This window comes from Dermacentor variabilis, chromosome 3 (assembly GCF_050947875.1).
Source record: "Dermacentor variabilis isolate Ectoservices chromosome 3, ASM5094787v1, whole genome shotgun sequence".
NCBI lineage: Eukaryota > Metazoa > Arthropoda > Arachnida > Ixodida > Ixodidae > Dermacentor > Dermacentor variabilis.
In genome coordinates this window covers 98331413-98349825 of record NC_134570.1, presented here as the reverse complement: position 1 = coordinate 98349825, position 18413 = coordinate 98331413, and the positions used below count along the sequence as shown (strand labels likewise).

The 18413-nt window shown below is 45.8% G+C and overlaps 1 protein-coding gene across 1 annotated transcript in view; it reads right to left on the bottom strand.

The window, feature by feature from the left end:
• Positions 1–17489, bottom strand: part of LOC142576087 (protein ABHD15-like) — a 239217-nt gene extending 221728 nt beyond the window's left edge. Inside the window, exon 1 of the mRNA XM_075686024.1 lies at positions 17367–17489. The gene's annotated coding sequence lies outside the window, so the exon portion shown is untranslated. The remainder of the gene's footprint in view (positions 1–17366) is intronic.
• Positions 17490–18413: the final 924 nt, after the last annotated feature.

Below are 18413 nucleotides of genomic sequence, written 5' to 3'. Positions count from 1 at the left end.
TTGCCCTGAGCTACGTCTTTTCGGACACATTTACCAAGCAACTACACTATTGAATATGCCCACAGACGAAATAGATAAAGCTGTTAAAGGAGCTCTCCCCTATAATCATTCCTATAAAACACAGCTAGCAACAGTACAACGTTCGCGAAGCCACGCATAAACAGATCGAAAAATTAAAACTGTGTGGCAGCTGGGGAGACGATTTAACTGGTCGCATGAAACCGACAATATCAGTACTTGCAAACGTCCGCACCTCTAACGCACAACACTATGCGTTCGTTCAGTCGTGCACCCCAATAAGAGCAACACGCTAAAGAAGCCGCAAACGGTAGAGGCGGCAAAGAGCATTAGTACCTCAGTGAAAATGCCTTTAACCCGCACGGTGCAATACGGACAAACCGAAACCAAAACAAAGGTAGACCGTGATCAAATTCCTCGCTTACCTGTGTAAACATATGAGTGAGTGCGACAAACAGAGGGATAACGAAAGAAAGCGCCCTAACGATGAATTCGCCGCCGATCGGTAGCGATCCACTGCTGCCCATTCGAGGCTCGAGCTGGTTACCTAACGACAAAAAACATTCCGGAGTAGATATACGCAACAAAAACGAGGCATGTGTATGCTGCAGCAGAAGTGCGTAGACCACTCTGCACATCCTGAAGGCATGTGAAAGAATTCACCCAGCGAAACCTGCAGGTAACGTACACCTCCCAAAAGCGTTTGGATTTAAAGTGGATGGAAGCATCAACCAATCAGTGGTCGATATAAGCAAGAGACCTTTAGAGTATTTGCCTTTACCGCAACCTATGCCGCTACCGGCATAGGTTGCGGTAAAGGTAGATTGAGAAGTTTTGAGGGAGAGAAAAAGAAAAAAAAAGAACAGATGAAGAATATCTACATGAAAATGCTAGAATGAAAAAGGGTGTATAGCGTACCTGATTAACTCAAGCAGGTTAGGTGACTGTCTGTCACCACCCCATTTGAAAGGGGATACCAATAAATCATCATCATCATCATGTTCCCGGTCACGAGGCCTCACGAGAATAATTAGAATCGAGACACCGGCAAGCTTTTGCAGGTATTTGAGCAGCCCACCGCGCAACAACTGTTCTTCGGTATGGCTTTAAGCTTTGGCTGCTGGTTTTAGTCGCTTATTTCGCCCCGAAAGCATGAATCCAATAAGAGAAGCGCGAGCAACGATGCAGTAAGCTACGACGGACGGCTGCCTCATTTCCCGAGCGCACTTAGCAAGGTTGCCACCAGTGGCGCGTCCGTCGGCCCGCACTACGCCTAGTCTTGTTGGCGCAGAAACCGAGCCTATATACATATGCATGCGCGCGATTCAGGCAGCCAAGCCGTCTGGTTCAGGCGCAAGTTGCTGTCGAGGAAACGAAACGCTTCGCCTTTCCGGCGAATGAATAACTCGTCTACACGCGACCACGCAATGCGTGCCACGGGGGCAGCTGCGGACGGCGAGGGTGGAATGATCCCGCCTCCGCGCAGCCACCTGCAGCGCGGTGAACGTGAGCCGTGCTCATCCATCACGCGGGCGAGCTGACCGTCGCGAGTCGTTTCCGCGAGGGACTCCGCGCTGCCTTCGAGCGACCGTGCGAGAGCCAGTGGCTTCTTCTGTGGACTTAACCAGAAAAGTTATTACATAGAAGGAACCCTAGTGTTAGTGTCTATGGAAGTTGCAAGTGGATGTGGCCAGCATTGGAATTATCTGTGTATAGTACATGAATTTGCATAAATTTGGTCCTTCCGACTTCAAACCGTTTTGGCAATTTGCTGATTGATCCTATTCGACGTACTTCTGTGTTGTGAAAGCAGGGCGCGAAAGCCGGTGGCTTCTTCCTTGGACTTAACCACAAAAATTATTGTATTGAAGGAACCCTGGTGTTAGTGTCTATGGAAGTTGCAAATGCATGTGGCCAGCAATGGAATGGTCTGTATAGTACATGAATTTGCCTAAACTTGGTCCTTCGGACTTCAAACGGCTTTGGCAATTTGTTGATTGATCATATTCGACGAACTACTGTGTTATGAAAGCAGGGTGTCGCAATAACTATGCATGTGCATAGAAAATTTGGTCCCTGTGTTTAAAGAATCTTTTTTTCGAAATTTAAAAAGACGAAGCTTAATACATGACGTCGCACGCAACGCGGCAACCCAGTGACCATGGCGTTACTCTGCGAGGTCGCGGATTCGATTCCGGTCGCGGCTGCCGTACTTCAATGGGGGCGAACAGTCGACTTAAATTCAGGTGCCCGTTAACCCAGGTGGTCAGAATTAATCCGGAGTCCCCCACCGCGGCAATAATGATAATGTTTAAAATAAACAACGTCGACAGAACAGCTGAAGCCACATGCACGTATATCAGACAAAATCGACGTACTAACCGTCGTTCCCGTCCCAGTAACCGACATATGACAGCAAGTTGGTATCCTATGTACATGCACTGTGCAAAGGATACGGATAATTCTGGGATTTGCTGCGTTCACAAGGGATCCAGCGGTCATAAAAAGTTCTTCAGTCTCGCCTATAAAGCGTGCGTTCAGTTCCGCTGGCACAATAGAAGGCTGTCATAAAAAGCGAAAGCTACGCACTGAGTCTTGGAGGCCCATAGTTTGCCGAATGAACAAAACTTGGTCCGTCGCGGAAGCATCGAGAGTTTTAAGACACAATCACGTTGTCACTCGCCTGTACCGTGCGGGAATTTAGAAAATGCTGGAGATTATACCGACACATTTCAGAAGAAATGCATCGAAAATTCGCCGTCCTGGCGACCATATTAGGTTGCGCAACGAAAGCTATTGAAAAGAAAGAAGAAAAAGCAGATTACGGAGTTCTTTCTCTTCAACTAAAGCTCGGGCGTGTGCGTTGTAGCCAGTTGTGTGCCGAGCTAATCTTGAAGGCAGGTTGCCATATCGCGATAAGTCTTGAAAGGGGGCCGCTAACACACCCCTTCTACCTGACCGCGAAGGGTTGCGAGTTGCGATTTACGCGTGATTCAGGCGTGCCAGCATTGCGCTATATCGACCACGGCGTAGTCTTGACGTTCGTGTTGTCCTCGGCGGGTGTTTCGCCTAGAGCACTCTGCGTTGTTCCACTAAACAGCGTCCCATATATTTTTTAACGCCGGCAGACGCATTCCCGTCAACGCTTAGCCGCACGGCCAGCGGGTGTCTGATTTTGCCGACTAATAACACGCATCACACGCACACGCGCGCGCAGTAGTACGTCTACGGCAACTGTCTTGAAATTCCACCGTCATTCAGATCATATGATGAAATGAGTGACGCAACGGAAAAAAAAGAAAAACTAGCAATGCGGTATGTCTAGACCCTTGAGATAGATATCGACTTGTTGGCGTCTGCCCTTCTACATATCTCAAAGGACGTCGACGGCTTTCAAACGATTGCAGTCACCGTCTTTCTTTTTCTTTCCTTTTTTTTTTCTTTTTTCTTTTATCGAGTTCGCGCAGCTCACCATGTCTCGCAAAACTGTCTGAAGTGGTTGTCCACGCAGATGATGCAGAACGAGCTGAGGTACATATGTAAGGTGGTGTGTCAGGGGCTTCGATCTCGGCGACATCAAGTTTGGTAGTGCAAGAATAATTTGCACCGTTAGAAAGAAGCGCTGCTTGAAGCCAGTGTGAAGGTTGTTTCTTTTGTTGGGGAATAAAACCACAGCAGACGTAAATCCACAGCAGACGTAAATAACGGTCGGTCTGGATACCTTGCGTAGCAGCGTTCTCTCATAAGAATTCGCAGTCTGCCTAGTTTCATGTGGGTTTTGGAACACTAATTTGAATGAAGGCGTTAACGCCGGCTACAAGTCGGAATCGAAACAGAGCAAAAGCACGGGACAAAAGGCGGGAGGACGGACGAATTATTTGAGACAACTTATCTTAGGTTAGCACGGAAACTCTAGCTCAGCAACACAAATTGATTAATTGTCTACATAACGAGTTAGAATTTCTGTACAGTTCAAAGAGCGCTCATATTTTCTTCCTTTATCAGCTGTCACTTGTATTAATTTATTTGAGCAAGCAACGAGAACACATACCAGCCATGCACTAGCCGCGACGCCATTGTGCCAACGGTGCGCGTTAAAGAGATGCATAAACAAATGGGAAATGTCGAGGTTGACAAGAAAAACAAATGCAAGAGACGACACAAAAATGGAACTGTATTGCGACGACTGACAGGCGTGCAACGCTCGATATTGTAAAGCTTTTGCCATCTTTATGATGTTTCTCCACGCTGCACGCCAAAACTTTTGCTGCAAGCGGTTGTTTACCCGCCGTGGCTGCTGAGCACGAGGTCGCGGGATCGAATCCCGGCCGTGGCGGCCGCATTGCGATGGGGGCGAAATGGGAAAACGCTCGTGTACTTAGATTAGACGGCGTGCCTCGTAATCAGAAAGCGGTTTTGTCACGTAAAACCCCATAATTAAATTAAGCGGTTGTATATTTGCATTCAATACCACTGAAAGTTGGGCAAGTTAGCACGTATTGTCGAAGCTACGAACTTCACCGGCAAGTCGACCTCTTGTCGCTGGAAACCGGAATTGAAACGAATGCAAACTAATCAAGAATGGCGAAAAATAAAACAAATGTAGGCGACCGTAATCTTTGACTTAGGTGTCTTTTAGTGGCACTCGCACCTCTGCGTTGGTGTTCTCTAGGTTAACTTTAGACGAACGCAACGCAAAAAACCAACTCGGAGGCAACTGTTTTCCATTAATCAGTCGGTTAAATATCATGCCACCTGCTTGTGTGTGACGTCATTAGTGACGTTGTTACTTGCGCTTTCTACTTCCGGGTTTCTAGCAATTTCGCCGAAGTCGTGCTTTGGTGTGCGGTAATCAGTATGTTATTATTAATCTTAATCATTCCAGACACTGCGATAACTCAACTTGTAACTAAACTTACGCTCTGATATCATATCTATAATGAAAACCATGATTGATGTACTACACTATTTTTCTATTTTTTCTGATTTATTTTGAATTTCGTACTCGGTGGTGTCAGTGATTTCTAATAATACTAATTATTTCAGACACTTCAGTAACTCAACTTGTAAATAAGCTTATGCTTTGATATCATGCCTATAATGAAATCATTGAATTTTCTACTGTACTGTTGTTGTTTATTTTAATATATTTCTGATTTATTTTGTATTTCCTGCCCGGTCGTCTCAGAAGGTGAACCGGAAGTGCTACGCAAGAAGCAGGAGTGTCACTCGATGCTCCTGCCACTAAAAAGGACAATGGCATGGCGCAACAAGCATAACATCTCGCAAGCAGCTGATGTAATCTTCATAAAGGAAAGACTGGATTCGATTCGTTTTTGTATTTCAGCATTTTAAATTGGTTAGCGTTCTTAATGTAATTGACGCACTTTCTTCTGTACCTGTCTGTCTGTCTGCGTACGAGTACGTCTGTCTCAAGCTTTTTTGCCACTGACTTGGGTTGCTGTAGTCTAATGAATAGAGCGTCGGGTTGCTGTGCAGACAAAGGCGTGTCCGAAACTAACCATCCGACCAACTTGTGTCACCGGGCATGTGCCGTTGGGCATGGGCCACTCTTTGATGGCGAACAAAACAAAAATAATTTAAGACGTCGCCGGGGCTGGGCACGAGAAATCGAACCGGCGTCACATATACTCGGATAATCTAGTTCGAATACGTATTCGCTCACGTACCGCACGAGGAAGTTTGGGGCCGCGCCGCTAGATGGCACTGCATGTACGGAGGGAAGCACGAGAGGGGAAACCGGCTGCAGCGCCTCATAAACATGACGCGTTTGAGCTGTGGCAGTAGGGCGTGTCGTTGCATTCCATCAATGCTAATCGCCTTAGCGATGCGTCGACATTCGCCGTGAGATGGGTACTCCCGGAATTTTTTTTAATGAAGGGAAGATAGAAGAGATGTTCAGTTACCCTACAAAAGTGACTGCAACTCCCTTTTCGCATAATTGTAGTAATTATAACTACAAAAACACTATAACAACAAACGTCGCAGGTTGGGGAAGAGCTCTAAGGCAGCTAGCTAGAGAGAGTAAATGAAGCGCGTATATACTTGTGGACACACTGCAACATACGGAGATTTAAAAAAAAAGCACGGAAAAGTTGCTACAATACTAAGTCCCAACGACTTCTGTGCGCGTATACTGTTTTCGCTTTCCGTCATCCTTCGTCCGCTGCACTGAGTTTCGCAACTCGAAGAAAATAAAGACATAATAAAAAGACAAAAGGGAAGTAAAGAAATCAAAGAGAGAGAGAGCGCGCGCTACACGGCAAGGTTGAGAAATAAACGGGGAAACACGGAGCGGACGCGATGAAGCGTAGGGAGAAAGAAGAATGTAGAAAACGGAAGGAAGTATTTGCTTCGCCCTCTCAGACATATTTGACGCTACACCGTAGAGCTTATTACGTCTGGACTTGGTCGAGCTGCAGCTGTCACTTGTGAGGTGCAACGCGACCCGCAGAAGAACGAAAGCGGGTCGCGAAAACGAGTGAGCGAGGACGCCGCAGATGGCACAGCATCGATCATCGATCATCGATTATAGGCGAGCGATGCGCCAGAAAACGCGGATCGACTTCAGGGATGACTGCGGCTGCGTACGTCGCTTCACGTGTCGTTTTCTCATTTTTATGTGCAAGATTATTCAGCTGTAAAGATCGAAAAGAGGCGTATTACAATTAATATCGGTCGCTCAATGGGCACTTTTATTTAAAACGGTGTTTTTCTCCTTCGCGGATTATGAAATGAAGGGAAATGCACCTAATTAGATTAGCTACTCTGTGTGATTTTTTTTTTTTTTTTGCGAAGTAAGTGCGCAGTCGTCAGCTGATCACTTTCTAGTTCAAGTTAATCCACACATTCCCGCTGCGCGATAGTAACTGACCTAAACGTCACTTTTGAGAGCTCGTTTTTTAAAGCAATAACAGTACACATATTTCTTATCTTCTTAAGGAGGCTGATGAGCTTCGCAAATTTACTTATTAAGTTATTTGTATTACCCTTATTTGTATAACTTATTAAGTTATTTGTATTACGTAAGGAGCCTGGTGGTGGTCTCGTGCGGACGATGCCCTCTCGGTGAGCGCATATTTCCCCCCTCATCTTTTAAGAGATTCAATACATACAAGCATTTGTCTCGCAAACCAGATTTATTTCAAGGGAATTTTCCACGTCTCAATTATTTCTCTCGTCGTATTCGAGTGCTCATTGCCGTGTTATAGTTTGTTAACGAAGCTTCCCCTCAAGTCTAAATATTGTAAGGCAGTTTGTCGTGTGCGTATCATGGCCACGCATGCTTATATCGCCTTTCCGTTTCTCTACCACGGTTGCGCCTTAAAACCACGGCGCTGCAAGTTTGCTTTCTTTTCCTTCCCTCTTCTCCGCCCTTAAACTGGCTCTCTTAACTACTACACGCAGAGGCAAGAAACAGCGCGCGCTTTAGATACTATAGATGAGATGAATATTTACAATTATTATTAGGGTTATAATTATATTCGAGTGCTGATTGCCGTGTTATAGTTTGTTATCTTAACTACTACACGCAGAGGCAAGAAACAGCGGGCGCTTTAGATACTATAGATGAGATGAATATTTACAATTATTATTAGGGTTATAATTATATTCGAGTGCTGATTGCCGTGTTATAGTTTGTTAACGAAACTACCCCTCAATTCTAAATATTGTAAGGCAGTTTGTCGTGTGCGTATCATGGCCACGCATGCTTATATCGCCTTTCCGTTTCTCTACCACGGTTGCGCTTTAAAACCACGGCGCTGCAAGTTTGCTTTCCTTTCCTTCCCTCTTCTCCGCCCTTAAACTGACTCTCTTAACTACTACACGCAGAGACAAAGAAACAGCACGCGCATGCGATCGCATAGATGAGATGAATACATATATATAGAAAAGCATCAGTCATAGCTCTCGAAGTATAATATAATATAATATAGAATAGCTCTCGAAGATAGCTATTCCGGCGGCTAGCTTCCCACGCTATGCGTGCCGTCCTCGCACCTGTTAAAACTTTTCCTAGACGCTAGAACTATGCTATTCCTACGCAACCTTGAGCGATCGGAAAGCGCGTTTTCCACGCCTGGCCGGCGGAGAGGGGGGGCTTCGTTCCGGCCGCGAAGCTCTCCACATCCCCGTAAGGAGCCTGGTGGTGGTCTCGTGCGGACGATGCCCTCTCGGTGAGCGCATATTTCCCCCCTCATCTTTTAAGAGATTCAATACATACAAGCATTTGTCTCGCAAACCAGATTTATTTCAAGGGAATTTTCCACGTCTCAATTATTTCTCTCGTCGTATTCGAGTGCTCATTGCCGTGTTATAGTTTGTTAACGAAGCTTCCCCTCAAGTCTAAATATTGTAAGGCAGTTTGTCGTGTGCGTATCATGGCCACGCATGCTTATATCGCCTTTCCGTTTCTCTACCACGGTTGCGCCTTAAAACCACGGCGCTGCAAGTTTGCTTTCTTTTCCTTCCCTCTTCTCCGCCCTTAAACTGGCTCTCTTAACTACTACACGCAGAGGCAAGAAACAGCGCGCGCTTTAGATACTATAGATGAGATGAATATTTACAATTATTATTAGGGTTATAATTATATTCGAGTGCTGATTGCCGTGTTATAGTTTGTTATCTTAACTACTACACGCAGAGGCAAGAAACAGCGGGCGCTTTAGATACTATAGATGAGATGAATATTTACAATTATTATTAGGGTTATAATTATATTCGAGTGCTGATTGCCGTGTTATAGTTTGTTAACGAAACTACCCCTCAATTCTAAATATTGTAAGGCAGTTTGTCGTGTGCGTATCATGGCCACGCATGCTTATATCGCCTTTCCGTTTCTCTACCACGGTTGCGCTTTAAAACCACGGCGCTGCAAGTTTGCTTTCCTTTCCTTCCCTCTTCTCCGCCCTTAAACTGACTCTCTTAACTACTACACGCAGAGACAAAGAAACAGCACGCGCATGCGATCGCATAGATGAGATGAATACATATATATAGAAAAGCATCAGTCATAGCTCTCGAAGTATAATATAATATAATATAGAATAGCTCTCGAAGATAGCTATTCCGGCGGCTAGCTTCCCACGCTATGCGTGCCGTCCTCGCACCTGTTAAAACTTTTCCTAGACGCTAGAACTATGCTATTCCTACGCAACCTTGAGCGATCGGAAAGCGCGTTTTCCACGCCTGGCCGGCGGAGAGGGGGGGCTTCGTTCCGGCCGCGAAGCTCTCCACATCCCCGTAAGGAGCCTGGTGGTGGTCTCGTGCGGACGATGCCCTCTCGGTGAGCGCATATTTCCCCCCTCATCTTTTAAGAGATTCAATACATACAAGCATTTGTCTCGCAAACCAGATTTATTTCAAGGGAATTTTCCACGTCTCAATTATTTCTCTCGTCGTATTCGAGTGCTCATTGCCGTGTTATAGTTTGTTAACGAAGCTTCCCCTCAAGTCTAAATATTGTAAGGCAGTTTGTCGTGTGCGTATCATGGCCACGCATGCTTATATCGCCTTTCCGTTTCTCTACCACGGTTGCGCCTTAAAACCACGGCGCTGCAAGTTTGCTTTCTTTTCCTTCCCTCTTCTCCGCCCTTAAACTGGCTCTCTTAACTACTACACGCAGAGGCAAGAAACAGCGCGCGCTTTAGATACTATAGATGAGATGAATATTTACAATTATTATTAGGGTTATAATTATATTCGAGTGCTGATTGCCGTGTTATAGTTTGTTAACGAAACTACCCCTCAATTCTAAATACTTTAAGGCAGTTTTCCTAGTCTCTAAAGCCGCTCGAGTTCACGCTGCTCCTCTGGCGGCCATTTTTCCAAGAAATTATGCCTTCCAACCACTCGACTGTCGCGGACAACACCAGCCCCTTTCCACGTAAGTATGAGGCTCGGAGCAGGAGCTATAGCGCTTGAAAGTAACCGCTGGTTACGAACCAACCGACTGAGCTACCTTTCCGGGCAACATTGAAGGATCACGAGTTCAAATCACATGTTATGTTCCTTTTTTTTTTTTAAAGGTATTTTCCTTCCTTTTATCACTGTACGGAAACCCTCCTAAAAAAAAAAATTATATATCCTCAATTATGTGTGGCCACACATGTGCAGGTCATAAATACCAGGTTCTCTAGCCGAGTGCCATCCATGCGGTATAACCGAGCTCAGATTGGTCCACCTTGACTGATCAAATAGGGCGCCACTGTAGGTTAAATGAGGCGTACAACTCCTGCGGGACCCGCCGTGGTTGCTCAGTGGTCATGGTGTTAGACTGCTGAGCACGAGGTCGCGGGATCGGACCCCGGCCACGGCGGCCGCATTTCGATGGGGGCGAAATGCGAAAACACCCGTGTACTTAGAATTAGGTGCACGTTAAAGAACCCCAGGTGGTCGAAATTTTCGGAGTCCTCCACTACGGCGTGCATAATCAGAAAGTGGTTTTTGTCACGCAAAACACCATAATTCAATTTTTAATTTAACTCCTGCGGGGACGGTAGAGTATCCGTCTCCAGTGCAAGAGGACCGTGATTCAAATCCCGGTGCCGCGCAATTCTCCTCCGGGAAATACAAAAAAAAAAAAGAAAAAAAAAACCGTGTGTTGAGAAATTGCACAAACAGGCCTGGAGTGCGGCCTGATCCCGGTGACCAGAACCGGTAACGCACTCTCTCACCAGAGCAGGATTGGCCACCCTGGTGCAGTACTTGGCCACAACCTCCTATATGAATACAACAATCAAACCCCGGCCCTCAGTCCCCAGCAGCCGCGAAGCAACTGACCACGGCGGCGGTCAGATCTGTAACGCTGCAGAGGGTGCTAAGAATACCTGGCTCCGGACAGGCCGCCATTGGAATCTGAACCTGGCAACGTTTAACGTTAGAACGCTATCTAGTGAGGCGAGTCTAGCAGTATTATTGGAGGAATTAGAGGGTAGTAAATGGGATATAATAGGGTTCAGTGAGGTTAGGAGGACAAAAGAAGCATATACAGTGCTAAAAAGCGGGCATGTACTGTGTTACCGGGGCTTAGCGGAGAGGCGAGAACTAGGAGTCGGATTCCTGATTAATAAGGAAATAGCTGGTAACATACAGGAATTCTATAGCATTAACGAGAGGGTGGCAGGTCTTGTTGTGAAACTTAATAAGAGGTACAAATTGAAGGTGGTACAAGTCTATGCCCCTACATGCAGTCATGATGACCAGGAAGTCGAAAGCTTTTATGAAGACGTGGAATCAGCGATGGGTAAAGTCAAAACAAAATACACTATACTGATGGGCGACTTCAATGCCAGGGTAGGCAAGAAGCAGGCTGGAGACAAGTCAGTGGGGGAATATGGCATAGGCTCTAGGAATAGCAGAGGAGAATTATTAGTAGAGTTTGCAGAACAGAATAATATGCGGATAATGAACACCTTTTTCCGCAAGCGGGTTAGTCGAAAGTGGACGTGGAGGAGCCCGAATGGTGAGACTAGAAATGAAATCGACTTCATACTCTGCGCGAACCCTGGCATCATACAAGATGTAGACGTGCTCGGCAAGGTACGCTGCAGTGCCCATAGGATGGTAAGAACTCGAATTAGCCTAGACTTGAGGAGGGAACGGAAGAAACTGGTGCACAAGAAGCCAATCAATGAATTAGCGGTAAGAGGGAAACTAGAGGAATTCCGGATCAAGCTACAGAACAGGTACGCGGCTTTAACTCAGGAAGAGGACCTTAGTGTTGCAGCAATGAACGACTATCTCATGGGAACCATTAAGGAGTGCGCAATAGAAGTCGGTGGTAACTCCGTTAGACAGGAAACCAGTAAGCTATCGCAGGAGACGAAAGATCTGATCAAGAAACGCCAATGTAAGAAAGCCTCTAACCCTACAGCTAGAATAGAACTGGCAGAACTTTCTAAGTTAATCAACAAGCGTAAGACAGCGGACATCAGGAACTATAATATGGATAGAATTGAACAGGCTCTCAGGAACGGAGGAAGCCTAAAAACAGTGAAGAAGAAACTAGGAATAGGCAAGAATCAGATGTGTGCGTTAAGAGACAAAGCCGGCAATATCGTTACTAATATGGATGAGATAGTTCAAGTGGCTGAGGAGTTCTATAGAGATTTATACAGTACCAGTGGCACCCACGACGATAGTGGAAGAGAGAATAGCCTAGAGGAATTCGAAATCCCACAGGTAACGCCAGAAGAAGTAAAGAAAGCCTTAGGAGCTATGCAAAGGGGGAAGGCAGCCGGGGAGGATCAGGTAACAGCAGATTTGTTGAAGGATGGTGGTCAGATTGTTCTAGAGAAACTGGCCACCCTGTATACGCAATGCCTCATAACCTCAAGCGTACCGGAATCTTGGAAGAACGCTAACATAATCCTAATCCATAAGAAAGGGGACGCCAAAGACTTGAAAAATTATAGACCGATCAGCTTACTGTCCGTTGCCTACAAAGTATTTACTAAGGTAATCGCAAATAGAATCAGGAACACCTTAGACTTCTGTCAACCAAAGGACCAGGCAGGATTCCGTAAAGGCTACTCAACAATAGACCATATTCACACTATCAATCAAGTGATAGAGAAATGTGCAGAATATAACCAACCGTTATATATAGCTTTCATTGATTACGAGAAAGCGTTTGATTCAGTCGAAACCTCAGCAGTCATGGAGGCATTACGGAATCAGGGTGTAGATGAGCCATATGTAAAGATACTGGAAGATATCTATAGCGGCTCCACAGCCACCGTAGTCCTCCACAAAGAAAGCAACAAAATCCCTATAAAGAAAGGCGTCAGACAGGGAGATACGATATCTCCAATGCTATTCACAGCACGTTCACAGGAGGTATTCAGAGGCCTGGAGTGGGAAGAATTGGGGATAAAAGTTGATGGAGAATACCTTAGCAACTTGCGATTCGCTGATGATATTGCCTTGCTTAGTAACTCAGGAGACCAATTGCAATGCATGCTCACTGACCTGGAGAGGCAAAGCAGAAGGGTGGGTCTGAAAATTAATCTGCAGAAAACTAAAGTAATGTTTAACAGGCTCGGAAGAGAACAGCAGTTTACGATAGGTAGCGAAGCACTGGAAGGGGTAAGGGACTACATCTACTTAGGGCAGGTAGTGACCACGGATCCGGATCATGAGACTGAAATAACCAGAAGAATAAGAATGGGCTGGGGTGCGTTTGGCAGGCATTCTCAAATCATGAACAGCAGGTTGCCACTATCCCTCAAAAGGAAAGTGTATAACAGCTGTGTGTTACCAGTACTCACATATGGGGCAGAAACCTGGAGACTTACGAAAAGGGTTCTGCTGAAATTGAGGACGACGCAACGAGCTATGGAAAGAAGAATGATGGGTGTGACGTTAAGGGATAAGAAAAGAGCAGATTGGGTGAGGCAACAAACGCGGGTAAACGACATCTTAGTTGAAATCAAGAAAAAGAAATGGGCATGGGCCGGACATGTAATGAGGAGGGAAGATAACCGATGGTCACTAAGGGTTACGGACTGGATTCCAAGGGAAGGGATGCGTAGCAGGGGGCGGCAGAAAGTTAGGTGGGCGGATGACATTAAGACGTTTGCAGGGACAACATGGCCGCAATTAGTACATGACCGGGGTAGTTGGAGAAGTATGGGAGAGGCCTTTGCCCTGCAGTGGGCGTAACTAGGCTGATGATGATGATGATGATGATGATTACCCTCAGGGCCACAGGCATTACAGAGGGGAGTAGAACATATTCAAAGCCTTTGTTCTGTTAATACAATGTTAGCTGGAACGATGAGAAAGTACCACTATAAGCCGGAACAACAACAAAAAGGTCAAGCAATAACTGGGAACTAAATCACTACTGTTAGGATCGGCCTGCAGCTATTTCAGCCCGCTGCACGTGTTCCGATCCAACCGGGACGGTGGCGCACTTCAGAGAACTGTGGATAACCGGCAGCCACGCGGCGAGGGGTCAGCTCAGTTGAGTTCTCGAGGGGAGGTAATTGGCGGAACCTCCCCATGCGCTTTTCGAGACACCAGACAATGTGCCGCGACGGAGGCCACTGTGCGAGGTCCGCTCTGGAATTTAGAGGCGACGGCTGTTCTTCAAAGGTCGTCGGCCCTCGGAGAGAGCACTGAAACCTGTGCGGCATGTGTGGGTGTAAAACCCCTACCCCCTTCTCTCAAAGGCTGCCACGAGGACTTTCTACAATGACGTCGAACGATGACGTCGAACGGAGTACGTATAAGCAGCGATTGTCGGCCGCTAGAGGGTGCTCGTCGTCGTGCTCTGTGCTCGAAATGTACTCGTGAGCTGTGTGCTCGTAAGCTGTGCGCTGTATGTTCGTGTTGCGGGCTCCATTTGGGAGTCACGCATAGACTGTGTAAATGTATCTCTTGTTCAAAATGTAAATACTGTAAATAAATCCCGCTCGCCTAGTCCTGTCGCCCCAAGTTCCTCCGATCGTCCTACAAGCCCGACTCCCAAATCTTACAAATGGTGGCAGCGGCGAGATCGCCTCCAAAATCTTACACTACATACTTGGTTAGTTACTCAGTAGTGTACTTGCGTTTAACACATTCTGAAACTGGGAACAAGGAACAGTGGACGTGACATATCCCGGTAGGCGGCTCCATTCATGTGAGGCGCGGGACATAAATGATTGATATCGTGTTTGCGTTAAGGACGACATTGTTCCCACCTGTTGCGCATGATCGAAACGAGGTGAAACGTATGACGGAGGAACAATAACGCCATTGTGCAGGGTGGGACTGTAGAATATTTTGTGAATGAGACGTAGGCGAGAAAACTTGAGGCGGCGGGCGAGGGAGGCACGCTGTAAAGACTCTTCCATCAAAGTGATGCTGGCTGTACGACTGTAGTTTCCGAGAATAAAACGGACACAGTTATTTTTGACAACTGGAGGGCAAAAGTTAATATATCAGTGTTGGGGTTTCGTATGGAATCGGCATATTCGAGTTTACTTCTGACTACAGTTTTGTAAAGCAGGAGTCTTAAAGAAACAGGAACAGATGGAAAAGTTGAGCCGCAGGTATCCTAAGGAGCGATTAGCATTGCTAATCATTTGCAATGCTAGTATGAAGAGACCAAGTAAGAGAAGAGGTCACGTGAACACTTAGGTAGCAATATGACGTTACGGATCCGAGAGAGGAGTTCTCGAGCAAGTAGAAAGCGGGGCAAGTAGTTGCACGGGAGACACGTAATACCTTAAATTTAGTTGAGTTCCCTCAACCGGAATTTACGCAAGCTATATATAGAGAAAGCCAGAATATGCATCAGCTCTTTCACTCATCCCGTTCTAATACACACATCACTCATATAGTAGAAGCACCTGAATAAAAGTAAAGCAAATTCATACAACAGTTTGATTATACAGTCATTACACAAAGAAATTGGCAGACAACGAGCGCGTTTACAGCTCCAACACTGTAGAGCTGAAAACTACACATTTGAAGCGATAGCAAGTGAAAACACGAAGAAGACAGCTTTCTTCAAAAGTAATCTTAGCCCCCCCCCCCCCCCCCCCCATTAAGTATAAGTTGAAACTCCAAGCAATGCCTAATGCGGATTACACTATTTTAGCGTCTTCTTCAGATAGCAGGCCAAGTAAAAGAACACAAAATATTACCAGATCAATTATTCGACACGCATTGGCCACCCAGTCACGTTAACAAAGATCAATCGACAGACTGTAATATTGCAAACCGAAAGAACGATGTTGTATCACTTTAATGTGTCCTTGCTACTACGTCAAAAAAAGAAAAAAAAATGAAGAAAGAAAAGTCATGAGCCATTCCACTCTGTTAAGGTGGTTGACCAGCGAAGCTGTGTAGCACCCGACGAAGAGGTGACACAGAATTTTGAAGAAAGGTACGAACACATTTATTGTCTCGACCGGTGATCATCGTGGCGAAAGGTACGCACAGGCGTTTATTTTTATGCATTCGTGTTCACTGGTGTTACGGATTCGTTATACGCATTTTTGATATACATTCGTGTTTTCGTTTCGCGATATAGTGACGTAAAGAATTTGAGACAGCAATCACCGCACCGATCGGCAGTGGGCCAATGCCGTCAGCGCCTTCGCAGAGGGAGGGGCACCATGGGAACGCTGGCATGATGAGCGCCATCGGAGCCAGTTGCGGAAGAAGACGACGAGGAACGCGCGAGCACTGGCACGAGCCATTGCTGATGATGACAGTTTTCGCTCGCACACTTGCAAAATTCAAGGAACCTTAGCCATAAACTTCTTCGCTGTATGTGGAAGTTAGTTCTGACGTCCTTTGTGATAAGTTTTCATTTCTTCAGAAAGAAATTTCGAAGTTTCGCAGGTTTAGCGCCTGACTGTGAGCAAAATGACGCGGAACATCCAAATTTTCTGTTCTAGAGGTCACAGCGGTTCAAATAATAAGCCCAAAATTAAAGGGCTCCTCGAGACGGAAAGTTCGGCGGGAAAACTACGCGATTAAAATCCAGACGTCGGGGAGGAACCCGCACGCTATTTGCATTTGTTGCCTGAACATAATCTTAGCCTTCCCTCCGACTGCGTTCACTGTTGTACTTGCCATTCTTTGATGCAGGATTTGTGCGTGGCTTGGTCTGTGTCCAGCTTCCATTTTTTTTGTGCGCGTTTGCTGTTCACGCTTAATTGTCGGAGCATGAATGTTTCGCCCGAATTAGCCCATTTTTAACGGAGGAAGCAGTCCGCAGAACCGGCCACGAAACGATAACGGGAAAACGTCTCCTCTTCGTCGACGGTATGCAAAACACACTACCTTACAGTGTGTTTTGCATACCGTCGACGAAGAGGAGACGTTTTCCCGTTATCGTTTCGTTGCCGGTGAATCATATAAATTTTCTGGATATACAGCAATCTTCGCTACCTTCTTGCTTTATGGGCGCACTGCTAGGCGAAACCCGAAAGCGCCTTGTAGAATAGAGTAATTTTCTTTCAGAGTTATACTAATCAACAATAAATGAAAGTCAAGTCAAAATATAAGGAGCATATTAAATATCATAATTACCGTGTCACATAGGTATTTACTCCACGCCAGCAAAAGTGCATGCAGAAAAAATCAGAAGCTAGCGGGTTTTGTTTAAGTCCGCTTTGTTGAAGCGATGGCAGATCACCTAGACAAGCTGGAATGAATTTCTACTGCGACGACCACACAAACGCATGCCCGCGCGTCTTGTTCCGTGAAATGTGAGTGACTGAGGATTCTTATGCGGACGCGCCTTAAAAGAAACGTGTTCGCGACGCACTCTCGTCACACCATGCGTGCCACTCCAGCAGATAAACACAACCCGAACTACTCACGTGTTATCGCTGTCAGCTCCGCACTCTTTCTCAAGGCGTCTCGCAGTGCCAACGGCGATAAAACCTGGGATGGGGGCTTCGACACCACGCTACGCGCACCGCACGACCGTAACCACTGATGCAGACGCGTCGTCTGCTAAACCGAGCCCGCTCAATCTGTAGCAGACGATTCATTGAGAAATGCGCTTAAGGCATGCAGCGCCATCTATCGTGCCTTGCGGAAAGCGGTCGCTATGGTCTCGCTAAAGCTTGAGCTGGCGCAGTCAGCACTTTGAAACGAAAGTGTGCAAGTAATTCTATTTTTATTAGTTTAATTATTCGTTTTGAACACTTCTAGCCCTTTCAGGTTGTTACAGGGTGGGAACGATAGCACATAAAATAACGTAAGAGGCACCTAAAGTAGCTTTTTTTTATCTATTACGAAATCACGACGTACAAACGCATTAGTCGAGAAGTTATGTTAGCCAACTGTTGCTCAGGGGCAACGATTATGCAAATACATAAAATATTCCTCTTTATAGAAAGCAGCATATGTTCAATTATTCTGAGCGGATGCTTTTTCAAGAGGAGGCAAAAGGAACCGGGATCCTCATTTACTTTTGTTTATTCTTTATTACAATATATTCACCAAGGTAATTTCTAATAGAATAAGGGCAACGCTTGACTTCCGTCAACCAAGAAAACAGGCTGGCTTCAGGAAGGCATATTCTACAATCGATCACATCCATGTCATCGATCAGGTAATCGAGAAATTTGCAGAGTACAATCAACCTCTCTATATAAGATGGCTTTCATAGATTGCGAAAATGCATTTAATTCAGTAGAGGTACCAGCAGTCATACAGGCATTAAGTAATCAAGAAGTGCGGGACGCTTACATAAATACCTTGAAAAGTATCTACAGAGATTCCACAGATACCTTGATTCTCCACAAGAAAAATAGAAAGGTACCTATAAAGAAAGGGTTTAGGCAAGCAGACAATTTCTCCAATGCTATTCACTTCATGCTTGGAAGAACTAGTCGAGCTATCAATCTGCTAAGGCTTAG